General features: G+C 48.3%; 1 protein-coding gene across 2 annotated transcripts in view; it reads left to right on the top strand.

Annotated features, from left to right (window-relative positions):
* Window positions 1-25,000, top strand: part of LOC308170166 (tumor protein p53-inducible protein 11-like) — a 65,788-nt gene that overhangs the window by 888 nt on the left and 39,900 nt on the right. The window contains exon 2 of one of the 2 annotated variants that reach the window (XM_080544927.1): window positions 6,967-7,091. The gene's annotated coding sequence lies outside the window, so the exon portion shown is untranslated. The remainder of the gene's footprint in view (window positions 1-6,966; window positions 7,092-25,000) is intronic. The other variant, XM_080544928.1, reaches the window with a different exon arrangement.

Genomic DNA, 25,000 nt, shown 5'->3' with positions numbered 1-25,000 from the left:
ATGCAATGGGCCATTATGAATGAAATGACGGTAAGCATACTAGTTTAGTCATTTTGTTAAGGATATTCGATGTAACTTGGTCTCAACATGAGGATTGAGACCAATGACAATATCCTCGCACTTGCTTTTTGTGGTCAATTTCAGGAAATGTCATTCGTTCATCAATCATTCGTTCACAAACACATTGAATGTTGAGTGTTAATGTGGCTTTGAGTGGGTTCCCCCCTCCCAGTCTGAGGATTACAGGGCAGCACTGTGGAGGAGAAACAAACCATCTCAATAAATCCACCAAGCCTATAAGCCATCTCTATTTCATCGCCCCCCACCCACATCTTTAGAGACTACTAATAACTGTTTGTAATTATTCAGTGATGTTTTTTTTCTGCACTGTAGGCCATTCCAATTTAGACTTAATGTGTTAAGTGTCTTGCTGGTTGTAAGGCTGCTCCACTGTCAGAAGGAATGACTGTCTCACTGCCATTCCTGTTCATGCTTCAACAAGACCTGTGAATGCGGATCACAGTTGACAGATTCTTGAAACGAGAAGTGGAATTAAATAGTTATTATGTACCGAAAAGAAAGTTATCCAGAACATTAGTCAAAGAAGTCAGATCAAATCGTCTAGACTAACTCGTTTTGAAGTGGCCGTGAAGAGCCGGAATCATTAAAATGCACTTTCCTCTTGACAGACGGGGATGGAGGTTTCGCAATTAAGGCAGCACTCTGCCCTTTCATGGAGAATGGTCTAGAGGCGTTATCATCTTTCCTGCAGAATGAGTGTGTGTGTGTGTGTGTGTGTGTGTGTGTGTGTGTGTGTGTGTGTGTGTGTGTCTGTGTGTCTGTGTGTGTGTCTGTGTGTGTGTGTGTGACCCATCAAACAGTCATATTCATTAACTATCCTGTAGAGACAGAGAAGCCTAATGGCTGGGACAGGGTGTGTTTGTATCAAGGTATTTGCTCCAGATTTTCCATTCACTAACAGTGACCCCCCCTTCAGTATAGACAATAGGTTGAGGTAATAATTTGCCTCTGGAGACACTATTGGTGCACGATCAAGGGTCAAATTGGGAGTAACATCATTTTCAGTTTCAATGTCAGTTGTTATTGTTATATTGATTTTTGTTTGTATATTATTGTATCCTTTTTGTCAAGCATTAGAGATTGCAGTGTTGCCAAACAGTGACGAAAACACAACATGATGTGTTCTCCCGTATGTGCTTTAGTAGGAGAAAACAATAACACATTCCCAGACCATGGAAGGTTTTCTGGAAATGTACCAGGACACTTCCCGCCTGTTTGCAACCCTACTCTACAGCTTTACCAGAGAGTGTACATAGTACAGACATCCCACTCCACTTGAGTTACTGTTGGTTTTGTGAGACACAGGGAATGATGGCGTTAGTTCCATGCGGGGGTACATTTCTCCCCAATTACCATGCCATTATAGATAAGCATTACTGACAGTTGTCATACACAACGCCTATGTCAGACTACCAGAATGCTTGGGTTAGGGACGGAGCCAAAGAAAGTGTAGTTTTTCAAACTGTTACAACAACACATGTTTCTACACAATTCACTGATGTGGAAAAAATGAAAGAAAAGTTCCCACAGATGACCTGTCTTAGAAAACAGCTTCCTTGTTGGAAATAAGCACCCAGAGAGGTATCGCTAAGATGGTGGCAGAGTGAACCGGCTTCCTTTAAAGAGGCTTTGGCTGTACCCTCCAGACGCTGTGCGCAGGCATTATGATGTAAACCGTAATGTTTGGATTTGACTTAATCAGACCTCTGTAGGCTACAATAGGGCTTTTGTGTTTAGACATAATAGATTAGTTGAGGGAAACTTGGCAGATCAATGACGACGATAAAGGACCGGAATACATCCTGTGAAATGTCTCTCCCTAAATACAATGTGTGTGGTTCTTAAGTGTAGCTGCAATAAAAGCCCGAATGCAGAGGTTGTTGTTGTTAAAACTCTATAGCTTACTTTGTCTTAACCAAAATAACACCATCTTTGACCTTCTTCTTCACCCATGGCAACGGTTTGAACACTAAACATTCATTACATAAACAAAGGCTGTCTCCGCTCTAGGTGCTTGCTTAGTGGTCGATGGAGCAGCCAATGGCATTCCAGCCTCTCCATGGTTTCTGAAATAACTCCTTTCGTCAGGAGGGATAAATCTCAGGCCCTAAAAGAGACACACCAACAAGATGTTTTTCATCTCTCAGAACCTTGTGAACGTCTTGTACGCTCGGTTTGCGTGTTTCGGAATGAAGGCGTGATTACCATAGCAGCAGTGTCTTTTTTCCTCTAATCACACACTGATCAGGAGTCAGCGTGGCACATGAACCCGCGTAGGTGAGGGGTTCTCATTAGTCAAGGAGAGGAGCGATGGAGGAGGGTGTTTTTATTATTTTTAAATTTGGCCTTCTCGGTTGGAGTTAAAATTGGGTCATTTAGAACAGTAGGCTGAGATGAGGAGTGGGCACTGGGCAGTAGATGAAAGGCAGACTGTCACCACCACAACCCTAATTCACAGTACAGAGCTGAGCCGAGCCGAGCTGAGCTGTACTGGGCTGTGCTGGTGACACATCCACCATAGCTTCACAGTACATTTACGTAAGATTTGGGGCATTTAGCAGACACCTTTATCCAAAGCGACTTGCAACAAATACATTTGTCTAAGTAAGTGAATCATCTATCCATCAGTCATCATACGAAAAGGTAATCTATGCTAGGACCAGGGGCCATTCACAATGCTAGAAGGAGGAAGAATTTCTCCCCCCCCCCCCCCCCCACGTATTCACAGCAGAGAAACTGTACAGGGCGGTAGAGGAGATGAAGAGCTGCTGTAGCAGTGGTGGAAATTAGTGGAGTCTGCCCTGTAGCATGTAAACCCCCCAAGATTCTCATTAGTCAGTTAACCAGCCCCCGACTGGCCCATAGATCTAAGCGTCTGTGTGGGTGGTGATCTCCGGACCAACAATGTCTTCTAATCTCCATTACTAACAGCCCAGTTCCAGCCTGTTAAGCAAGGCTAAAAATTGTGGCAATCTGCTGAATATGACGACTATCCGTAGCCCTATTAGTGGTTCTAGTACAGTGAACGAGGTGTCTATGGCAGGTGTGTGTTGTGTTTTTCCTCTGAACGTCTCCGGAAACCGCACGACACAGACACCTCCAACAACCCCGTAATGATGCACTTGTGTGCAAAGTGCATGAGCTCATCTCCCTAATGGCTTTCATACAGGATAAAGGCATGGATGTGGACAATGGTTCGCTTTGCTACCTGTAGGCGGTTTTGATAGTCCAAGTAGAAAATCCTTTCAAACCTGTGAGAAGGATTGGTCAAGGGCAGCGTGAAGGCAGCATGTCTTTGGAAGGGAAACCAGCCATTCAGATGCCTGTCAGCAGTGCATTATTCATATCCTCATGTCATCAGAGAAGTATTGCAGTGGAAGAATAACTGTCGGGTGAACTTTTAACACCACGGATTGAATACTGTGAATAAACCCTAAACCCTAATCCCTAACAACCCTAACATTGACCTAGCAGAAAAGGTTGGTTAACCCTATTCACCGAAATAAAAAGGCTGGAACCCTGAGTTTACTTGGGATTACCCCCCCACCACTACATCACTGTGATTCATGTGTTTTTGAAGACCCCATGAGCCCTTTTCTCTGTCCAACTGGTAGTTTGAATTTATCGCTCTGTCTCAGCGGGGTTGGTAATGGTTGTGTGAAGAAAATGTTTCGCCTTCCACAGTTGGATACAAAGATAAGCCTGTCTCAGCGGAGCTGACGGTAAGTTTCAAAATACTGCAGAGGACTTGCCTTTTGAAAAGCGCCCTGCAGCGGTAGATTGCTCAGGTTCAGTGGTTGGCACTTTCCCTGTGAAGCCGGTGATGGCAGCGGTACAGGGAGCAGCTCGGAGCGGAGCTGTGGTTCGGCCCGGAGGCCCCTGGCACACTACAGTAGGCGACACGCTGGGCAGCACAAGCAGATGGTGACCCCCTTTTCTAGCGTTAACGGTGGCCCTCTGTGGCTTTCTCCGCCATGTGACACTGCTACTGTCGACCCCTCGGTTCAGAACAATCACGTGGACAAGAAAAGACGCCATCGCAGCGCACAGTGGTAGCATCTGGTGAGACACAGGAGAACTCTTATGGCGCTTTTTCCCACTACCGTACCGAACCTGTTTGTTTTGGCTTTCTGTAGCACAGCCTTTCCATAGAAATATATCGCTTCCCTGTCTAACGTTACATGTTTTAAGGCTGATCTGTGCATGATAGTGCTGCATTTTGACATAATTCTTATCGCATTTCCCCCCCCCGTTGAGCTGTATAGCGGCACTTATTAAAGTGAAGTGCTCTTATGACGCTTAACTCCTCCTACTGTCCCGGGTCGCTCCAGGTCTGTTGTGTTTCATGGAGAAGCGTTTCTGAAAGTACGGTACGGGTAGGATACAAATGCATGCCGTACCGGTCTGGTCAATGGAAGAGCGCCATTAGTACCCGCTTAGTACTCTTGTTACCCAGGTCCCCTCAAGGCCACAGGGGGAACACGCCTGACGCCACCCCAGAAACCCAAACCCAACCAGCAAGGGAAGGAACGGCCCAAATCAAATAGCCCAAGATGAGAGGAAACGATGAACGGTAGTACCAACTAGACCAAGACCCTGGAATCAAGAATAGAAAATGGTTTTGTTTTTCATCTTTGTGTTCCGTGGTATTTTGTGGGTGTGTATTTCCTGCCGTAAGGGTTGCAGTTTTTTCTACGGCCAGTTCTTGAGAGGATGACGTCTTGTTTTGGTTTAAATAACGACAACAACTTGACTTTGTCTGAGGCACTTGCTTGTCCCTGAGAGACCCTGGCTCATAGAGGTGGGGTCCCAGGGGATCCCAGGGGAGGTCATAGTGAGCACAATGACCCCCTCTTCCTGCAGCAGTCGAGACCTTGTTTCTCATGGTCTGGTCTTCTTGAGAAGCCTCTCTGAGGATGTGGAAAAGGTCATTTAATTTTTCATCGCTGCTGACGTTGACCTCCGGCAAACAAGCCTTGCAGGTTTCAACTCTCTGAATACACCCCCCCCCCCCCCACACACACACACACACACACACACACACACACACACACACACCCCTCCTGTCTAACAAGCCTTGCAGGTTTCAACTCTCTGAATACACCCCCCCCCCCCCCCACACACACACACACACACACACACCCCACCCCACCCCTCCTGTCTAACAATCCCCTCTGGCCTAAGAATGAATGACTATGGCCTGCGAAACACTAACATAGGCGGAATTCCCTGAATAGCAACAAAGTTCGGTTTCCTGTCAGTTTACGATGTAGCCAGAGGAGGCGGGGTTAAGGTTACGGTGGGCTCATTGTAATCCACACTGTACTATTCCTCATTCCGTTAGGGTTCCTCATTACATTATAATAAGCCCATCTAACGATTTCTACCTCCACCAGCCTCCCCTGAATGTAGCCTACTAGCGCTTTACAGTATCTTGATTTGTTACACATTTGTTTACTTCTTGGCTAAATGTCACGCATGTAGCTTTAACCTCCTAGATTAGATTAGATTAGATTCAACTTTAGTTGTCATTGCAGAGTACAAGTACCAGACAACGAAATGCAGTTTAGCTATTGTTTTTGTTCTGACACAGTGCCCTGCATAAGTAATCGGACAGTGAAGCTTTTTTCTTCTTTTGGCTCTATACTACAAAAGTTTGGATTGGAAATCAAACAATTATTTAACGTAAGATTAAAGTAGAGATTCTCATCTTTTATTTGAGGGTATTTGTGTGCATATTGGTTTCACCATTTAGAAATAACAACACCTTGTCTTTTGTTGTAAGTCGCTTTGGATAAAGGTGTCTGCTAAATGCCCAAAACCTCTAATTGTGGGGACTGTGTCCTGGCCATCCAGGCCTTTTGAGAAGGCTGTATTTGGGAAAGGCTATTATTCCCAGCATCACCCTATTTCATTTCTTCAGCGTCTGGCGTGTCAGCAGGGCTTCCGTGGGTTATAAAGACCACCCCAGGCATTTTCACAGCAGATGTGCCTTCATGTAGGCTGCATCCCAATGGACGAGATTAGGGGAGTCGTGCAGCGTTGCAAACTTTTTTTCTGAAATTGCCATTTCGGTTGTGTTGATAGTTCGCCGCCCACCCAACCCCACAACTGTAATATCTGTGAAGCAGAAGAAGACAATTGCATTGCGAATTCTGAGGAGCTGTGAAAGATTTCAGCATTTAAGTGGAAACAACATCCCAACATTGTGTGGGCAGGGCAATTCCCCCCACAATGTTCCACGTGTCCACGGGGGAAAAGCTGGCCGAGTCTCTCTGTTAATGAAATGCCGTGGTGTGTTTTCAGAAGTCTTGTGTGGAGTATGTGCTGCTATTTCTTCCTTCTTCTAGCATTGTAACCCGCCAATGGCCCCTGGTCCTAGCATAGATCATTTTTTCTTCAGATGACTGATGGATACTAGATGATTCACTTACTTAAACAGATGTATTTGTTGGAAAATCGCTTTGGATAAAGGCATCTGCTAAATGCCAAACATGTAGATGAAGAATGTAATCTCTTGGGCCTGGGTGGATTTCTGATGTTTATGATTCTTATCAGTAATCTCTTTGTTTTGGTTGTGCGATCACAGCTGTCGACTCCCAGAGTTTCTTTCTTTTCTTTTTTTCCTTTTTCCACAGTTCCAAGGAAACTACTGTGGAGGAAGTAACTCGGGGCCTTAATGTGATTTGAAGCTTAATGGGGGGTTTTCGGCTGCAAAATCGTGCATTTAGGAACTCGTTACCGCCTTTGTGCTTTCATCCATTTAAGGGAGGATGTTGTCGAGGACATCTGTGTTTTTAAAATGTGATGATTCACTTGTTTTATAGGAGTGTCCTTGTTAAACCTCTGTTTCCCCCCCCCCCCCCCCACCGTTTTCCTCTACAGGTCACTTCCGGAGATAGGCTAACACCTCAGGACATCTGCCCAGCGAACAGCAGCATCGACTGGGGCTAGGAGCTAGGTGTGGACCCCTCTCCTCCCTGCATCGTCCAGATCTTTCACATCTATCAGTGAGTCACAGCAGCTCTCTTTTTCGACTATAGCACAACACATGGCTATCTGTGGTGAAAGGGCACAGTCAATGAGTGTTTATTTACGTACTGTACGAAATGAGGCATGGGTCCACAGTTCTGGGCCGGCCCCGGGGCTTGGCATCTGTTTTCAAAGTGTGTGACGGGAGCAGTTGCTGGGAGCCAATTTTGGACCTCATACTGACAGACGGACATTGTGTGTGAGAGTGTGCACTTGTGAATGCGTGCGTGGGTATGCTGACAGTAGTAGGACCTCATGCTCACAGTAGTCTGCGTGTGTGTGTGTGTGTGTGTGTGTGTGCGCGTGTGCGTGTGCGTGTGCGTGCGTGTGCGTGTGTGTGTGTGTGTGTGTGTGTGCGGGCACCACTTTTTATGACGTGGTGTCACATTTCCCATAGCTGCTTGGACAAAGTCCCCCTTCACGTCTCTTCGGTAGCGCTTACACATTAGTCCACATCAGACAACACCAGACAGTCATTCGATTTCAGACTTTTGTGTCTGAAGTGCCTTCAATGCATAATTGCATGTTGCTGTTGGACCTCCTGAGTCACCTGTTACAGGGAGATTCGAAGGGAGTTTCTCTCTCGGAAATGTCAGACAAGCTAAGCAACAAAAGTCTCTCAACTTAATCGTTTTATTGATTGTTGCCCTCGCGGGTTTACCAAGCACACGTTCTGATTGCCTCATTCTTTACAGTTAGTCTCCGTCTTTGTCTTTCTCTCCCTTAATCTTTCTTTCTCACTCGCTCCCATCTCAACTCATCTCTTTTGAGTTAAGATTCAATCTGTGCATTTTTAATGTCGTTTTTAAATTATTCAACAAAACAAACAAACCCACATGCTTTCTTTTACACATCATTACCACCCCCCCCAAAAGAAAAAGATCAAATCTGTGTTTAATAGAGCTTTTGTTTGTTTGTTTAAATGTTTTACCATTTAGCAGACACATTAATCCAAAGCAATTTACAATGAAAGATTACTGGGACAGTCTCTCTGGAGTAACTTAAAGCTAAGTGCCTTACTCAAGGGCACACTAGTGGTGGTGTTCCCAGGTGGGGATTTCATGACCTTCTGATCACCAGTCCAACTCACTATCCACGAGGCCACCACTACCCCCTCTATATGAGTGTGAACTGTGCCCACCCGTCTGGCCAGGTGACAGTGACAGGGCGGGGCAGCTTTGTCAGGGCGGCAGCTCCCCACCGACAGACCCAGTCACCACAGGAGGATGTCTGCGGAGGCTGTCTCAGTAATCCCCACCCCAGAGAGGCCAGCACAGTCACTCCCTCCATTTCACTCGCTCATTTAGTTTGTGATTTCATTAAGACATGGACTCGAACAGCAGGTTTCTCCTCTGTCTGCTCTCACAGACCCGACCACACAGACAGTGGTCCTCTGTGGCTCAGGTCAGGTGGTAGAGCACGGTGCTAACAGCGCTTAGTTCGGGGCTTCCATTCCCGCTGGCACCATATATATATTGAAAAATGTATGCCCCCTGCAATGTAAGTCACTGACTTTGGATAGCGTCAGCTAAATGGTGTATATTCTTATATTAGACAGTAGAGTATGTGTCGTCTTAGACTTAGAGGTATTTTTTATGGGCTCCTGTTAATTCTTAGGGGTTATGTCTCGCTTCGGAAATCCAAACAATTGCAACGGAGCAATTAGCCTAGGTTGAATTGTTACCCGAATCGCAAACACAACTCTCTTGTTAATTCTTTGGTTGGAGGCGTTTTTATGATACAAAACTGTGTTCCGTGTTTTTCAATATTTGAAATTGTTTTGCTTCTTTCCCTTCTCCCTGAAAGTGTTTTTTAATATTTGAAATTGTTTAGCTTCTTTCCCTTCTCCCTGAAAGTGTTTTTTAATATTTGAAATTGTTTAGCTTCTTTCCCTTCTCCCTGAAAGTGTTTTTTAATATTTGAAATTGTTTAGCTTCTTTCCCTTCTCCCTGAAAGTGTTTTTTAATATTTGAAATTGTTTAGCTTCTTTCCCTTCTCCCTGAAAGTGTTTTTTAATATTTGAAATTGTTTAGCTTCTTTCCCTTCTCCCTGAAAGTGTTTTTTAATATTTGAAATTGTTTAGCTTCTTTCCCTTCTCCCTGAAAGTGTTTTTTAATATTTGAAATTGTTTTGCTTCTTTCCCTTCTCCCTGAAAGTGTTTTTTTTCGTCTCTGGTAGTCCTCAGAGTTAACGAGCAGACTCCTCCCCGCCCACGTTCTGTATTAAGGCGTGAGGCCGAGCTCCGGGGAGAAGCCGAACACCGACGCTTCAAATGTTTGCCTAAGCCATTATGACGCATTCCCCGGTGTGCATAATGATTCATAGATCCGTCTTCCGTGGCTTCACACTCAGGTAGAGGTGTGCCCGCTGGTAGAAACACTGTAAACACTACACCCCCGCTATCCCGCTTATTTCCCTGGAGGCTGGTGGAGGCTGGTGGAGGCAGAAACCGGAGGAAGGGTATCTAAGACATGCCCGACTTCCCACTTCGACCTCCACCAGCCTCCGCCGACAGACACGATTGTAACTATAAGTAGGACAGCGAGCGACTTGTCTCCATTTACACACATTTACCTTCACACCTTTGACATTTAGCAGACGCTTTTATCCAAAGCGACTCACAACAACCTACTTTTGTCTAAGGTCGGTGAATCATAGATACATCAGTCATCATCGTAAGCAAGAATCCATGCTAGGACCAGGCGCCATTGGCAGTCACAATGCTATTCTTTTCTTCAAACGATTATCAGTAGAGGAAATGTACAGAGAAGAGGGGTAGTGGAGGGTGAAGAGGTCTTTAGGAGGGACAGTCAAGATGGCGCCTGAGGAGATGGGTCTTCAGTCTCCGTCTCTGCAGTCCTGTTCCAGTGGGAAGCTCGTTCCACCAGCGGGGCGTCGGGACAGTGAATGTCCGTCAGACAGCGTCTTCGGTGTCCGTGTCCAGTCAGCCTGTTCCTCTCCAGACAGGCCCCTTGTCCAGGAAGCTTTTTATAGCCGGTTTCCTACCACAGACATCCAGATGCAACGAGTAATCAAGTTTGTCACGCAGCCTTAGTTTGATTTGGAGTATTTATTTATAGAGTCTTATTGTAAGCAGCGTCTCAGAGACACCCGGCGAGGAGGATTTGCCTTCCTGTCGTAGGCTGGGCAGGTGACCCCTGACCTCTAACCCATAAGTCTGGCCTGTCTCCCCACAGCTGGGGGGGTGTGATCTCACACACAGGCTGCAGCTCTGGTCCGGCACAGTTGCAACATTCAATTCAATTCAATTCAATGAAAAAAAACTGTTATTAAACCCAGAGGGGCAATTACGTCAACAACAACAACAACAACAACAACAACAACATGACATTTAAACCCATGAAGTGATGGGATTAGAATAAACTAATTAATGCTAAATAATCAGTGTTCAAAAAAACGCCATCAGCTCCACAGTCAGGCTGCTGTGCGTGTGCGTGCGCGCGTGTGTGTGTGTGTGTGTGTGTGTGTGTGTGTGTGTGTGCATGTGTGTGTGTGTGGGTATGAAGGAGTAGTTTGTCACACTGTCACACTCCTGGCATGCAGGCATGAGATCCAAACTGTTGAGCTGGCTGTGCAGCTCTGATGTGGAAGCCAAACCACATCCAGTTCCAAAACTAGAGCCATTCATTAGTTTAACACATTTGTTATTCATGTGCCATAAACAAGTCCTAATTAATTCTATTTTAAGGTGCATTCGCTTACTATGCGGTCGTGTGAATGTGCACTCACCCAGTTTGATTCTAAACGCCTGAGTTAATTCCACTGTTGGGTCCTGAAGACCAGAAGGTACACAGAGTACTCTCTGATCTGTTGATGTCGAATGCCAGTTCGTTTAAAGTGCAGATCAAGATAAACTGTGAAGAGGTGAGACAAAATTATGCAGATTTATGCAAATGTATGCTAACAACCTGGCCCCCTGCTGAGACAAATAATCGTGATAACTGAATAATGGGAAGACAGCCATCATGTCAGTTTAGTGTGTGTGTGTGTGTGTGTGTGTGTGTGTGCGTGTGCGTGTGCGTGTGCGTGTGCGTGCGCGTGTGCCTGGGTTTCCGTTAACCGGGAATTACCGGTCTTTGTCCGGTAAAATTTGTTGAAGTCCGACAATTTGAAAAGTCGTCGGACATATTGTCCGGTGACAATAATTCCCTTTGAATACAATCCGCTAAAGTTCACATTCTGATTCCTTCTATTTTAAAAAAGACGAATATATAGGCTATGTATTTATTTTATTATGATATGATTTGACACCGGCATGATGATGACTCCTAATGTGTAGGCCGGCCTATGCGAAACAGCGCACAGGTGCCACATGGGATTGATGCCAGATGGGATTACAGCTTAACCAGTCTATTACCGCTTAAACACAGTAGCCCATTCGGCGGTAACCCATGCCTATCTGGCAACCCTGCCAACCCGTCCACCATAGTAATACGCAAACGTTGCAGCTCAAAGTGCACCATAGCGAGCGATTAAATTAATGGAAAGATGGCAAAACAAAGTAAGCTTAGCAATTATTTCATGAAGCCAAGCAACAACAAAAAAATAGGCCATCACTGATTCATTATCACTCATTCCGTCCCCTCAGCGCTTGAAGAATATGCTAAACCGGCCATCCAGACCATCATTGGTCATTTTGGCCAAGAAATGACCAGCGATGATGACTCAGCACCAGCCACAGCCCCGGTCATCGATGCCACAAACGTGCAACGAGATGCCATCGGTGTCATGACAGCGCTTCGTGGTTATGGGGGCTTGCGTTTCTCAACAGCCTGCGAAGTCCTCATCCGAGACTTCAGTGAAATGTACCCAGAGTGGGCCACACTGGCCAAGATAGCCTGCTTGATTCCCGTCTCCAGTGTGCCTGCAGAGAGAGGATTCTCTCTGCAGAACCGAATTAAAACTGCGGACCGAAGTCGCCTTGGGGAGGGCAAGGTCACACGGCTAATGCGCATTGCAAGTTGCGGAGAGACACTTTGCAGCTTTGATTTCAAGTCCGCAGCTGCACGCTTCAATGCTGCCAAAAAGCGACGTAGGCCTAATAAGTAGCTGAATTATATGAGCAGCCATTGTTATTTTCAGAGTTTTTACTCTAGGCTATTTTATTTAAGGCTATCCCCTATCTATCTGAGAAAAGGCATAGGCGATAGGCCTAGGCTGTAACATCGAACGGAAATTAGCCTATACATACGCATTGCAAGTTAATTTAAAGCCTATTTATTTTCAAAGAGTTTTATTCTATTTTATTTTATCTGATAAAAGGCATATGAACGGAAATTAGGCTAGCCGTGTCACGCCAGAAGCCTACATGCTTGCACTGTTACTGTTCAATAAAATGTTATACATCTAGACATTGTGGTATTTCTGTATATACCAGTGGCGGCTGGCCGATAGAGGGCGCTGGGGCGCCGCCCCCACCTTCACTTCCTGGTTGCGATTTGTAAAAGTTTTTTTTTTAAATAAACATTGTTTATTCACAAAATGCGGCTGATATTCTGTCGGCGCCTATCAGCATTCATTAAAAATCCTCCAATACAATAAACATTTTTATCTGTGTGTGTGTGTGTGTGTGTGTGTGTGTAAAACTCACTGTTAAAATACATAGGGAGAGAACGCGGGGCGCCGTGTCAATGCAAGTCTATGCCAGGACGAATACTTTTGGCTTACACGTGAGCTGTCGCAGCGCTCCAATTGGCTGTCTCTATTTCTTGGCCAGGGCGCACATTTGTGCGCCCTGGCCAAGAAATCTCCGGTTGTATTGCAGACAATGCATTATGCTGAGGACTCCCGACTTCCGGTTTTCCGGACTTCGGGCTTCCGGAGTATTTTAAATGAAGATTCGTAATGTCTGTCTCTGATGTTCATGGTCAATTAAATCAGCCTATTTTGTGCAACTAATAATGTTCCCGCTAATGGGTTAACCAAGCAGCCTTGCACCTAACGTGCAAGCACCTATCTTCGAATTATTCATAGCAATATGTGCGGGGCAAGGCGGAGGTACGGGTAAACACGGCTCATGTTCTGTCATCAAAGGTAAGAGTTGGTTTTCTTTAACTCAGCTGATGCATTGTTGTGTTTCTGACATGGTCTGGTTGTGTTTCTGACATGGTCTGGTTGTGTTTCTGACATGGTCTGGTTGTGTTTCTGACATGGTCTGGTTGTGATACATCATTGAATGTGTTGACCTGCTGTGATGTGTTGACCACCATCACTCTCCATCATCATCCATCATGTGTCTATGAAATAGATAGTTACTGTACTACTGACTGCAGCATTCATCTCTGCTCATTGATGTAGCCATGTCACACAGACACATAGTACACATATTCATCTGCTACCTTTATTAACCTGAGTGTAGCTGTGAGGCCTGTACTAGCCTTGTTGACTAGACTTCCTCCTTGTCTGACACTGGGTATTGGACCGTACCGACGTCCATAGACCGGTCACTCTTCCACCTCAGTGTCTGTAGTTGACAGGGTAACTTCTCCATGGCCCACACGGTCATTTTAAGGGTGAAAGTTGAAATTATACAGTGGTTGTAATGCCAGTGCGTGTTTTATGCGCGTGCACGCGAAAAAAATTCGTGCACGCGAAAAAAATTCCGCGCGAAAGAGGACCCCCCCACTGCTGTGCCCCACCCAAATTTTTGGGCACCAGCCGCCACTGGTATATACGTATCCCAGACTGCCTATCAATTGTTTCTCAATAAACAGTTATGTTCTCCCCATTGTCATACTCCCGAGCTAAACGAAATGCCTTCCCAACCAGCGAGACCTGGTTATAGAAATGACGTTGTTTTATTGATTTTAAAAAAAGGGTAAAACTGGAAAGAGAAAATAGAAAACTCACATTAATCCCAAACAATTTAACAAACTTCAGTTAACGTAATGTGGAGTCCGTTCATTGATCGATGCTGTCTGTTCAGTTCCCAGTGAGGCGCCCGTTCAGCGCTGGACCCGTTCAGCGCTGGATTTGACGCTTGGCATAGCGCGCATGCGTCAAATCATGTTATATTATTATATATTTGTAACCAGGGAGTAGCTGAAAAGGACTGTATAATTTAGGAAGGGGCTGGTTATCTAACTAATGGAGCTAAATAGGCAGTGTAGGAGGATACAGGCAGGGGGCGCCAGCAAACCGTTAGACTAGCAGTTACTATCATTAGCATTTAGCATTGGAACTAGCATTAGCATTAGCCTGGTAATTAGCATTAGCATACAAACAACTAACACACGGTAACGGTATCACATATGAACAACACATTTATTATACATGACTGATGTATACATCCCCAGATAGACATTCCCTCCCCGCCGGCCACACACACACTCAATCACTCACTCATAGTCTCTGGCCTGAACAGGCTTATAGTCCAGGGCTGTGGTGCGCGTCGAGGCCTGGTTGGATGGCATGTGCGTCGAGGAAGGTAGCAGACGAAAGGGGGGGGGTGACGTAGCAACGCGGAGGGAAAGGGCCGTCTTCGTGGTCCACAACGAGGTGAAGGGCCCAGGTCCGGTGGTCCGCGTCGAAGCTCCGATGGAGTCAGTGTTCGGTCGCAGTCCGCTCGTGGAGGCGACGATTATGTCCAGTTGGCGTCTCGCTTGGTCCAACGTTGAACAGCCGGCTGCTGGCAAGGCGGTCCAACGGGAACACAACTAAACGGGCTACAGTGGTACACTCAATAATTACTTTCCTGGCGTCTTCAGCTGCTGCACGGGGTGCGTGTTGCTGAATCCGCCATCTTGGATTGGCTTCTCTTTACTCTCTCTCGTTTGGTCTCTCTCTCTCTGATTCTCATCACACACTGACTCGCGGACTACTTCCGTCTCTTATATATACACCACCGAACCTAACATCCGGGTCACGGACACACCCCGGATATACTACGTCATCAAACATATACAGAAACATTACAATAATAATACATATACCTTCATAAACGTACAGAAATAGTATGAAAAATAAGAAAGGAAATAACAGGGCAAAAGGGCTGATTTCGGGTAAACTAAAACTGGCACTAAACTGTGGGCCTTCACAACAGCCGCCCCATGAAACCCTCGGTTTCAGTTAACTAAGAAGGCACACTGGCTATGCTGCTCTAGCAGCGTGAGGTAGGAGGGGATAGTGTCTTTCGTAATTGGAGGGAGCTCAATCAGGCGTGCCACAGGTCGGGTGTAAGTGCGACCACCAACGTCCACGATGGCCGTCCGCACCCTTCCATCCGGACCCGGCAGGACCTTGGTCACTCTGCCTGTCTGCCAGGCGGCGCGTGGAAGGGACTGGTCGATCACCAGTACCACGGCACCTTCGGACAAGTTGTCTCTCTCCCTCAGCAGAGTCTTCTGCTTCTCCTCCTTCTCCAGGGCGCGGATGTGCTCCTCGAAGCAGATCAGAGCGTCTTCCTTGTCCATGTTCTGCAGCGCCTCGTACTCAGCGAAGGTGGGGTCGTCCAGCAGGTACTGCTGGGCCTCGGACCAGGTGGTGCGGTAGGTGACGTTGGCCATGTTGTCCAGAATGCTCTTCAGCGCCTCCCAGTTCCTCTTCCTGAGCTGCTTGGCTTGTTCCTTCTCCTTCTTAGCCTTGTAGGCCTTAAACGCTTGCTTCTTCTCACCCAGCTTGGGCAGGGCGCTGTAGCGTGGGTCGTTGATGATCATTCTCATGGCTTGCTCCCATGACTCGTTGGATGAAACACCCTTCTCCTTCAGAAGCTCTTTGAAGGCCTGCTTGGCCTCCTCTTTTGGGTTCCACTTGTACGTTTTCTTCGCCAACTCCGGCCTTTCCTCCTTGGAGGCGTCTACAATACTGGCTGAGACTTCCATGGCTGACGTGTACTCGACGGAGTTGACGGATGCGTCAATGCTGACCTCGGCCACGTGAGGGTGCATGGCCACCTGCAGGTGTTCCTCGGCAACAGCTGTTGCCGCCATGGCACGGTAGCGCCACCACCGGGACTCCTTAGTCTGGGTGTTGTAGTAGTAAGGCTTTCCCGTGTCAGACTTGTACTCCTTCCACGGGCACTTAGACAACATTTGCTCAGCAGGAGATTTCAGGTCGTCTGGTTTCTCCCCTGAGGACTGTTTAGTCTCTGTGTTGTAGAAGTAGGTCTTCCCATCCAGAGACTTATGCTCTGTCCACAGAGGCTTCTTCTTTGGTTGGTCATCCTGTGGTGAACCATTTGTGGTACTAACTGTTCCAGGTGCACTGGCAGCAATAGATTCCACTCCAGGCGGTCCGGTTGGTTGGTTTGCTTCTTCGGTTCGGACATGGAGGGATGACGTAGCTCTCCCGTCTCTATCTCTCCCCTCGGTAGCGCCTTGGAGGGCCCACCCAAGCGCAGTCTTAACAGCCATCGGGCAGCCTCGTGGTCCTCTCAGCGGAGGACGGAGCGACACGATCAGTTCAGCGTTGTCCGAGCCGATGAGAAGGGTTGGCTCCGCTCCTTCTATCGGATGTAGGTCTACTCGCCGTAGGTGGGGATATCTTGCGCGTAACCTCTCCAGGGGGTAGTCGTAGCGGGAGAGCGCTAGCTGGTCTGCGGTGAAGACATTCCGAAGCCGATATCTGTCCGACGGCCGCCCCGCCGGGGAGATAGAGAAGTTGATTCTCGCCCCGGTGACCTCTCTAAGGTCGCGACGTATCGTGCGCAGAGTCAGCTTCTCCGCAGTCCCTTGGAGCCCCAACTGGCGCACTGGCCCCTGGAGAAGGATGGTCCGTTCCGACCCGTCGTCTAGAACGGCGTACGTGTCGTACACAGCGTTGTTGTGGTGAAGTCGGACCTTCACCACCTTCAGTAGGACCTTGGAGCCGCTGCTCTGTGGCGAGTCTAGGTAGTAGACAGGGGTTTCCTCTTCCGGTGCGCGACCGGACCTAGGGCTTCTGTTGCCCTCCGTGGACCTGGCGAGGGAGACCTCGTGTAGGATGTTGAGGTGGACCTCCTCACAGCGGTTGCACTTCCTCCTCAAGGTGCAGTTCTTCGCCAGATGGTCGCGCCCACAGTTCCAGCACCTCTTGTGCTCCTCGAGCCACCTCTGCTTGGCCTCGGTACTCAGGTTGTTGAAGTCACTGCACTCATTGAACCAGTGCTCGCTGGTGCAGTACGGACATGGCGGTGGACCTCTCCGTCCCTTTTGAGGGGGTTGAGAGGAATCCTTTCCCTCAGGTCGGGTGGTCCTCTCTCTCCGAGGCTCCTCCTCCGTGTGCAGCACTCCTACTGGGCGTCCTCTGTTCGAGCTCGGCCCGTCCCAGCGGTCTCCCTTCTCCCTCTCCTTCTTCGGCTCAGCGTAACCCATGGCGTCTACGTTGGTGTCATGCACTTCCTCCAGTAGGAACTCCGCGAAGGCAGCCATGCTCAGACCCAACTTCCCGGGGTTACGAACGCGCTGCTGTCGCCGGAACCTCTCCTGCCGGAAGCGTGGGATCTTGCGGAGCAGCCGCTCTACGTTGGAGGTGCTGTTGATCTCGCTGGCGCCAGCTGGGCCCTGCGTCTTCAGCATTCCAACCAAGGTGTGCACGCGGAGCGCGAAGTCATCCAGCGCCCGGTCATCCTTGATGGGGGCCTGCTGTTCGAGGGCTTGCAGTTCAGCGAGGGCGTGGTTCCAGGGACGACCGTAGCGGGCATCCAAGTCGGCGAGCGCTCTGGTGTAAGGTGTCGGTGCGGAGGCATGGGCCAGAACCATGTTGTGGGCTCTGGGGTTCCTCACATGCTGAAGGAGAATCGCATATTTGTAGGACTCTGAGCAGGAGTCGTCCAAGAGCGTGTCTAGGCAGATGCGTAGCTCCACATACTGGCTCCTGTCCTCGTCCTTGAAGAAGGGGAACTTGGGTCCCTCCACCTGGGGAAACATCCTGTAGTGGATGATCGGGGCTGGAGTGACGGTCTGGGTGTCCGGCCTGCATGCATTTTGGTGCACTGGAGGACCTAGGGGTGTGCTACGCTCTTGGGGGATGGCTCCCCTCCCGGGCAGCGACGCTGGCTCCCTCTGGGCCGCGTAGCGGTCGGGTCCCTGGTCCTCTTCCTTCCAGGTGGTCAGCTGGGCCTGTAGTTGGACAGTCATGGCGGGGGTCATGGAGCCATCGGTGGGGGGTTCAGGAGATGGCACTCGAGAGGGCCGTGCGGATGATGCTCTGGAGCTACGGGCCGACGGAGTTCTGCTGATGCACACGTCGCGCATGGTCTGCATCATTTCCTCCATCTTCTCTGCGTGCAGTTGCTCTCTCGCCATCTGCCTCTCCGCCGCGCGTTCCGCCCCCTCCATCTGGAGGCGCTCGCGCTCGTACTGGATGCGTTCCCTCTCTAACGCCTCCTGGCGCTGTCTCTCCGCCGCACGTTCCGCTCCGTTCATCTGGAGGCGGTCGCGCTCCATCTGGAAGCGTTCACGTTCTAGCGCCTCCTGGCGCTGGAGGCGTTCACGCTCGAACTGGATTCGTTCCCGCTCTAACGCCATCTCGGCCTGTTGGCGCTCCCGCTCTAACGCCATCTCGGCCTGTTGGCGCATATATTCGGACAGCGCGGCACTACTCCCTCTGGAGTGCAGGCTATCCGCCCCAGAGGCAGAACTGCCCACGGAAACCCTGGACCGGTAGGAAGCCACTGAGCGGCAGGAGCTAGGTCTCGAGCGCGCCGTACTGGGAGGCAGATCGTTAAGGCTGAGGCCCTCCCTCTTCCGCCCGCAGGCGCTGTCGGACCGGGCCTCTCCTTCCTGTTCTTCCGTTTCCACGGCAAAACCCTGCGGTTCTGCCATCTCATCCTCAGGCTGGTGCTCTTTGAGGGCTGTCTCAGTGCTAGCCACCCGCGCGCCGGCGGACACCTCGGCCTCTCCGACCACTGTATCCCGTGGAGTGCGCTCCTCGCTACCACTCAGTGAGCTTTCGAGCTCAAGCTCATACTCCTGTAACCTCGGAGGCAACCGCGGGACTCTCTGTGGTCGTGGCTCTGGCTCAGGGGGCGGAGAAGGGGGGGTAACTGTCTGGTCTGGTTGGCTGCGCTCAGCCATGCTATCACTACACTACCGATCCGGCTCGAAGGACCAATTGTAACCAGGGAGTAGCTGAAAAGGACTGTATAATTTAGGAAGGGGCTGGTTATCTAACTAATGGAGCTAAATAGGCAGTGTAGGAGGATACAGGCAGGGGGCGCCAGCAAACCGTTAGACTAGCAGTTACTATCATTAGCATTTAGCATTGGAACTAGCATTAGCATTAGCCTGGTAATTAGCATTAGCATACAAACAACTAACACACGGTAACGGTATCACATATGAACAACACATTTATTATACATGACTGATGTATACATCCCCAGATAGACATTCCCTCCCCGCCGGCCACACACACACTCAATCACTCACTCATAGTCTCTGGCCTGAACAGGCTTATAGTCCAGGGCTGTGGTGCGCGTCGAGGCCTGGTTGGATGGCATGTGCGTCGAGGAAGGTAGCAGACGAAAGGGGGGGGGGTGACGTAGCAACGCGGAGGGAAAGGGCCGTCTTCGTGGTCCACAACGAGGTGAAGGGCCCAGGTCCGGTGGTCCGCGTCGAAGCTCCGATGGAGTCAGTGTTCGGTCGCAGTCCGCTCGTGGAGGCGACGATTATGTCCAGTTGGCGTCTCGCTTGGTCCAACGTTGAACAGCCGGCTGCTGGCAAGGCGGTCCAACGGGAACACAACTAAACGGGCTACAGTGGTACACTCAATAATTACTTTCCTGGCGTCTTCAGCTGCTGCACGGGGTGCGTGTTGCTGAATCCGCCATCTTGGATTGGCTTCTCTTTACTCTCTCTCGTTTGGTCTCTCTCTCTCTGATTCTCATCACACACTGACTCGCGGACTACTTCCGTCTCTTATATATACACCACCGAACCTAACATCCGGGTCACGGACACACCCCGGATATACTACGTCATCAAACATATACAGAAACATTACAATAATAATACATATACCTTCATAAACGTACAGAAATAGTATGAAAAATAAGAAAGGAAATAACAGGGCAAAAGGGCTGATTTCGGGTAAACTAAAACTGGCACTAAACTGTGGGCCTTCACAACAATATTATATAGCTCGCATCTAATCGTATCGGATGAGAAATAGACATTAAATGGCATATATAGGCCGCTACACAACAGTAATCACCGCGACAAACAGCTATATTAGATTTTGGAAAAAATATGATTTTGATTTTTTTTTTTTTTATTATATTTTAATATGATGACCGGAATATATCACGTTTGTCCGGTAAATCGAATTCTTCCCGGACACGATGTCCGACGGCAAATTTTTCTAACGGAAACCCTGGCGTGTGCGTGCGCGTGCTGGCAGGTGCGCGTGCATAGGGATTGAGATGTTAATCTCCTTGGTGCTGTCAAGGAAAATGTCTTTGCTTGTGATTGTATAACGTTATCTGTGGGCGTGGTCCACTAGCAGGGCTTCCCCCTCTGACCTCTCCCTTGTTAACGAACACACAACACTGGCACTACACTCAAGTATTCTCTCTGTTCATATTTTGGTTGATTACCAAAGCAGCTCTCAGATTTAGGGCTTATTGAGTCATATTTTCCAACCGGGGAAAATGTTCAAATCAAGTCTTAACTTCGCTGTCTGCCGAAATACCCCCAGGCAGTTTTTATTTTCTGTTTGTAATGAATCACATTACAACATTTCGGTCATTGTGACCTTATCTAGTTTGTTTTGATTTGTTCCTCTAGGAATTTGACTGTCGTTGAAATGGCACAAAGAATGGCTGACATGCACGTACCTGTGTGAGATGTCTTCTCACAGACACAGTTGGATTTGGTGTACTTTGGGGATTTGTCAGTTTGTTTGTTTGTTTGTTTGTTTGTTTTTCTTGTGTTTCGTCTTCTGTCTCCTGTTCTGCATCACTGTGTTTGGGCTGCTGTCCCTCCCTCGTCCATCCCTCCCTCGTCCATCCCTCCCTCGTCCATCCCTCCCTCATCCATCCCTTCCTCGTCCATCCCTCCCTCGTCCATCCCTCCCTCGTCCATCCCTCCCTCGTCCATCCCTCCCTCGTCCATCCCTCCCTCGTCCATCCCTCCCTCGTCCATCCCTCCCTCGTCCATCCCTCCCTCGTCCATCCCTCCCTCGTCCATCCATCCCTCCCTCGTCCATCCCTCCCTCGTCCATCCCTCCCTCATCCATCCCTCCCTCGTCCATCCCTCCTTCGTCCAACCCTCCTTCGTCCATGTCCCTCTATCTGGACTCTACTGATACTGGCGCTGATTTGAAATCCCATTAACACCCCTGCTGGTTCTGGATGTGTTCCCATTAACCCCCCCCCCCCCCCTGCTGGTCTTCCAGCACCCAGGGGAGACGAGACTGCAGCAGACCTTTCCTCTGATTAGAGTTGCGCTTCATCGCCACCTCACGTCAACCAAGCACGCACAACTTACAATCAGATGATTGGGGATCACATGATTGATCCTGTGTGTGTGTGTGTGTGTGTGTGTGTGTGTGTGTGTGCGTGTGTGTGTGTGTGTGTGTGTGTGTGTGTGTGTGTGTGTGTGTGTGTGTGTGTGTGCACAGCCTTTTAGTTCTCTGTGTCCCATGTTGCTGTGTAAACTCACCTGTGCCCTGCTGGCATTTACACGTGTTCAGTGAGAAACCTGAATACCGAGCTGCACTGCTGCTGTGTCTCTGTCTCAGTCAGTCATTCACATTTACATTTGTTGGCATTTAGCAGACGCCTTATTCCAAAGCGACTTACAATCAATACATTTGACTAAGCAAGTTGACTCATCAATCCACCAGTCGTAGCAGGAAGAGTAATCTAGCTCAGGCCCGGGGCCATTGGCAGTCTCAGTGATAGAAGGAAAATCTTTAATTTTTTTCATGTATAGACACTGGAGAACAGAGAAACAGTACAAGGGGGGCAGTAGAAGTCTTAGGCGACACTGTAAAGGGGAAAAGCGGGAGTCTCAGGAGACTCAGTGCTGGGGGGGTAGTAGATGTCAGTGAGTGGTTAGAGCTGGACACATTAGAGCACCCTTCCTTCGTCTCTCAACACAGTCTGTGTTATGCTAACGTCGTTCTGGACACAAAACAGACCGGGTCACAGGGCGTTTCAAGTAGTGGGGAAAATATCCCAGCAGACAGACAGACACGCATGCCAAGTGCTGCTACCATCTGCTCTCATTAGGCCTAGGCCCCAGCCCGTCATTAGTCCTGCGCCCTATGTGTGACAGAGGGTCTTATTAGCTGTAAGCCAGCGCTTGATTGCTATTGATGGACTATTGAAAGGGATCGAGGCGGAGCACCGGGCTCTGAGAGTAGCTGTTGGCAGCCTGGTCTGGTCTGGCTGGCGTACACGCAGGAAGTGGAGCGATGTCCCTCCGATTGACGGGCTGGCAGACACAGACACAGACACAGACACAGACACACACACTCACACACACACACACACACACACACCCTCTCTCTCACTCACTCACAGACACATATTATAGACAGACAGACAGACACACACACTCTCTCTCTCTCTCTCACTCACTCACAGACACATATAGACAGACACACACACTCTCTCTCTCTCTCTCTCTCTCTCACTCTCTCACTCACTCACTCACAGACACACATACTGTAGACAGACAGACAGACAGACACACACACACTCTCACACACGCATACACACACGCAGACACAGAACGTGTTTATATTTGCCCTGCAAAAGTTTCCTGGCGCAGGCTGAGTTGATGTTTTTGGTAGCGAGGAAAAGTGAGATTCCCTGACAGAATGTGAGAGTTTGTTTACGTGAGAAGCCGTCTGGACTTCCCCTCCACGCTGCCGGCATTGTTCCGCTCCGCGTGCAAGAATGCAACATTTCCGTTAAGGGATGGAACGAGATCGCAAAGGAAATGTCAAGGATGCCTCTGCTCCCATCTGAATATGGTTGCTCATGACGACGACTATCCCCTGCTACCAAACTTAGTGGCTGTGGCCCATAATTCAGTAGACACATGCACCGTTCATTTGTTTAGCGGAAGGGGAGATATTTATGCTACCTACCGTATTTCCCGGACTATAAGTCGCATCAGTCAAAAAAGGCGTCATTAAGAGGAAAAAACAAATCTAAATGTATTTCACAAAATCCAAGACCAAGAACAGACATTTAATCTGGAAAGGCAAGTTATTCAACTACACAATAGCACACAGAACAACAGGCTGAATAGAGTCAGGTATGTTAACGTAACACATGAACAGTTATTCAGCTACACAATAGCATAAAGAACATACCTGGGAGGCTGAATAGAATAAATTAACATAACAAGCCAGCGAGTCCAACAAGCAAGTTACCAGTAAGCAAGTTCACCAAGCTACCGTTTGCTTAGCTTCAACAAGCTAATGTTTTAGTTCATTTCTTCAGTGGTATAGGAGCAGCATATAGTTGTCACAAGCCCAGAGCGGCCTAGAGCGCCCTCTGTTCGCTGTAGACGGTAATGTTTACTCCTTGATTCATGTCAGTCAGTATGAAAGTCTATATATATTGATATATAAGTCGCACCTGACTATAAGTCACAGGACCAGCCAAACTATGAAAAAAGGGGCGACTTATAGTCCGGAAAATACGGTATATGTGGTCCTTGTTACGGGTCTACTTAGATCGATGCCATCGGCTTTCGACTTGTTTGTTGTTTTCTGCGCGACCCGTGTGTAGGCGCTTGTTCCCACCACTTTAATATTACATGGCTGAACATTGATACATGTGTCTGTCATCATTACTGCATCATATCACACACAAACACAAACAGCCCTCTGTGGCTCTGTTGGTAGAGCTTGTCAGGGTGAGAAGGAGTGTGGCTCATTACGACAAGAGGGCGGTGGATGTGTGGGATGTGTTCAAGGCTCTGGTGAGAAGGGATGTGGGGATGATGAGGATGTATGTGGGGAAGGAGACATTTGAGACGGTGTTTGGGGAAGGAAGAACCTTTCTAACTGGGGGGGAGGATGGAGGGTTGGTGTAGGATTTTTTTGTTGTGTTTTTATTTTATTTTTATTTTTTTGTATTGGTTTTTTGTATATAGTTTTTCTGAGTTGATACTGATAGGGGGCTGATGCCTACCTAATCCTATGTGTTGTAATGTGTAAATAATGTACTGTAAATAATGCCAAATTTTTGATAAGAACAGGTAGAGAGTGGCTCTTACAACGTTTAGGCTGTTCGATTCCCGCCGGGGCCATATGCAGAAAAATGTATGAACTCACTGCAATGTAAGTCGCTTTGGATAAAAGTGTCATCTAAATTGCATTTTCTATTATTATTATTATTATTATTATTATTATTATACCTGTAGCATTTTTCCCAAACACTTTTATTGACAGAGAATGGAAGGGATGGTCCTTGTTCAGGGGTAATAATAACTTTGTTCGCTGTCACTCGGTGCCTTTATGTACATGCCATTCAGCTGAAGGTATATGCCATTTAGCGGACACTTTCATCTGAAGCCACTTACATTGCATCCTTTATTACCGTCTCCCTTGACCTGCGGCTACCATTCCTCATGCATTACAATGAGCCCATCCTCCCTATCTCTACCTCCACCAGCCTCCACTTCAACATACTAGTGTTGTTGAATGATATACAAACCACTCACAGGGACTCAATGGTACTGTAACAAGACATGTGCGTCTGTGTACATTGATCTTTCCGGGAATAAGTACCCCCGCCCAGTGATGGCCGCCTAACCGTTCAATCAAGGTCCAAACTATTGCCTCGGGGCTGTGCAGCATAGCAATACTTCATTCCTGAAATAAGGTCCTGGGTAATAAGGTCCTGGAGAGGGTGCCAAGCTACGCAGAGCGAGCCAAGTCACTGTGATCCCCTGACTGATTGGTTGTGTACTCAGGAGAAAAGCAA

Source organism: Nansenia antarctica (genome assembly GCF_963989245.1).
Source record: "Nansenia antarctica genome assembly, chromosome: 14".
Classification (NCBI taxonomy): domain Eukaryota; kingdom Metazoa; phylum Chordata; class Actinopteri; order Argentiniformes; family Microstomatidae; genus Nansenia; species Nansenia antarctica.
The sequence above is the reverse complement of the archived record's forward strand: the minus strand, read 5'-3'. Positions and strand labels throughout refer to the sequence as shown.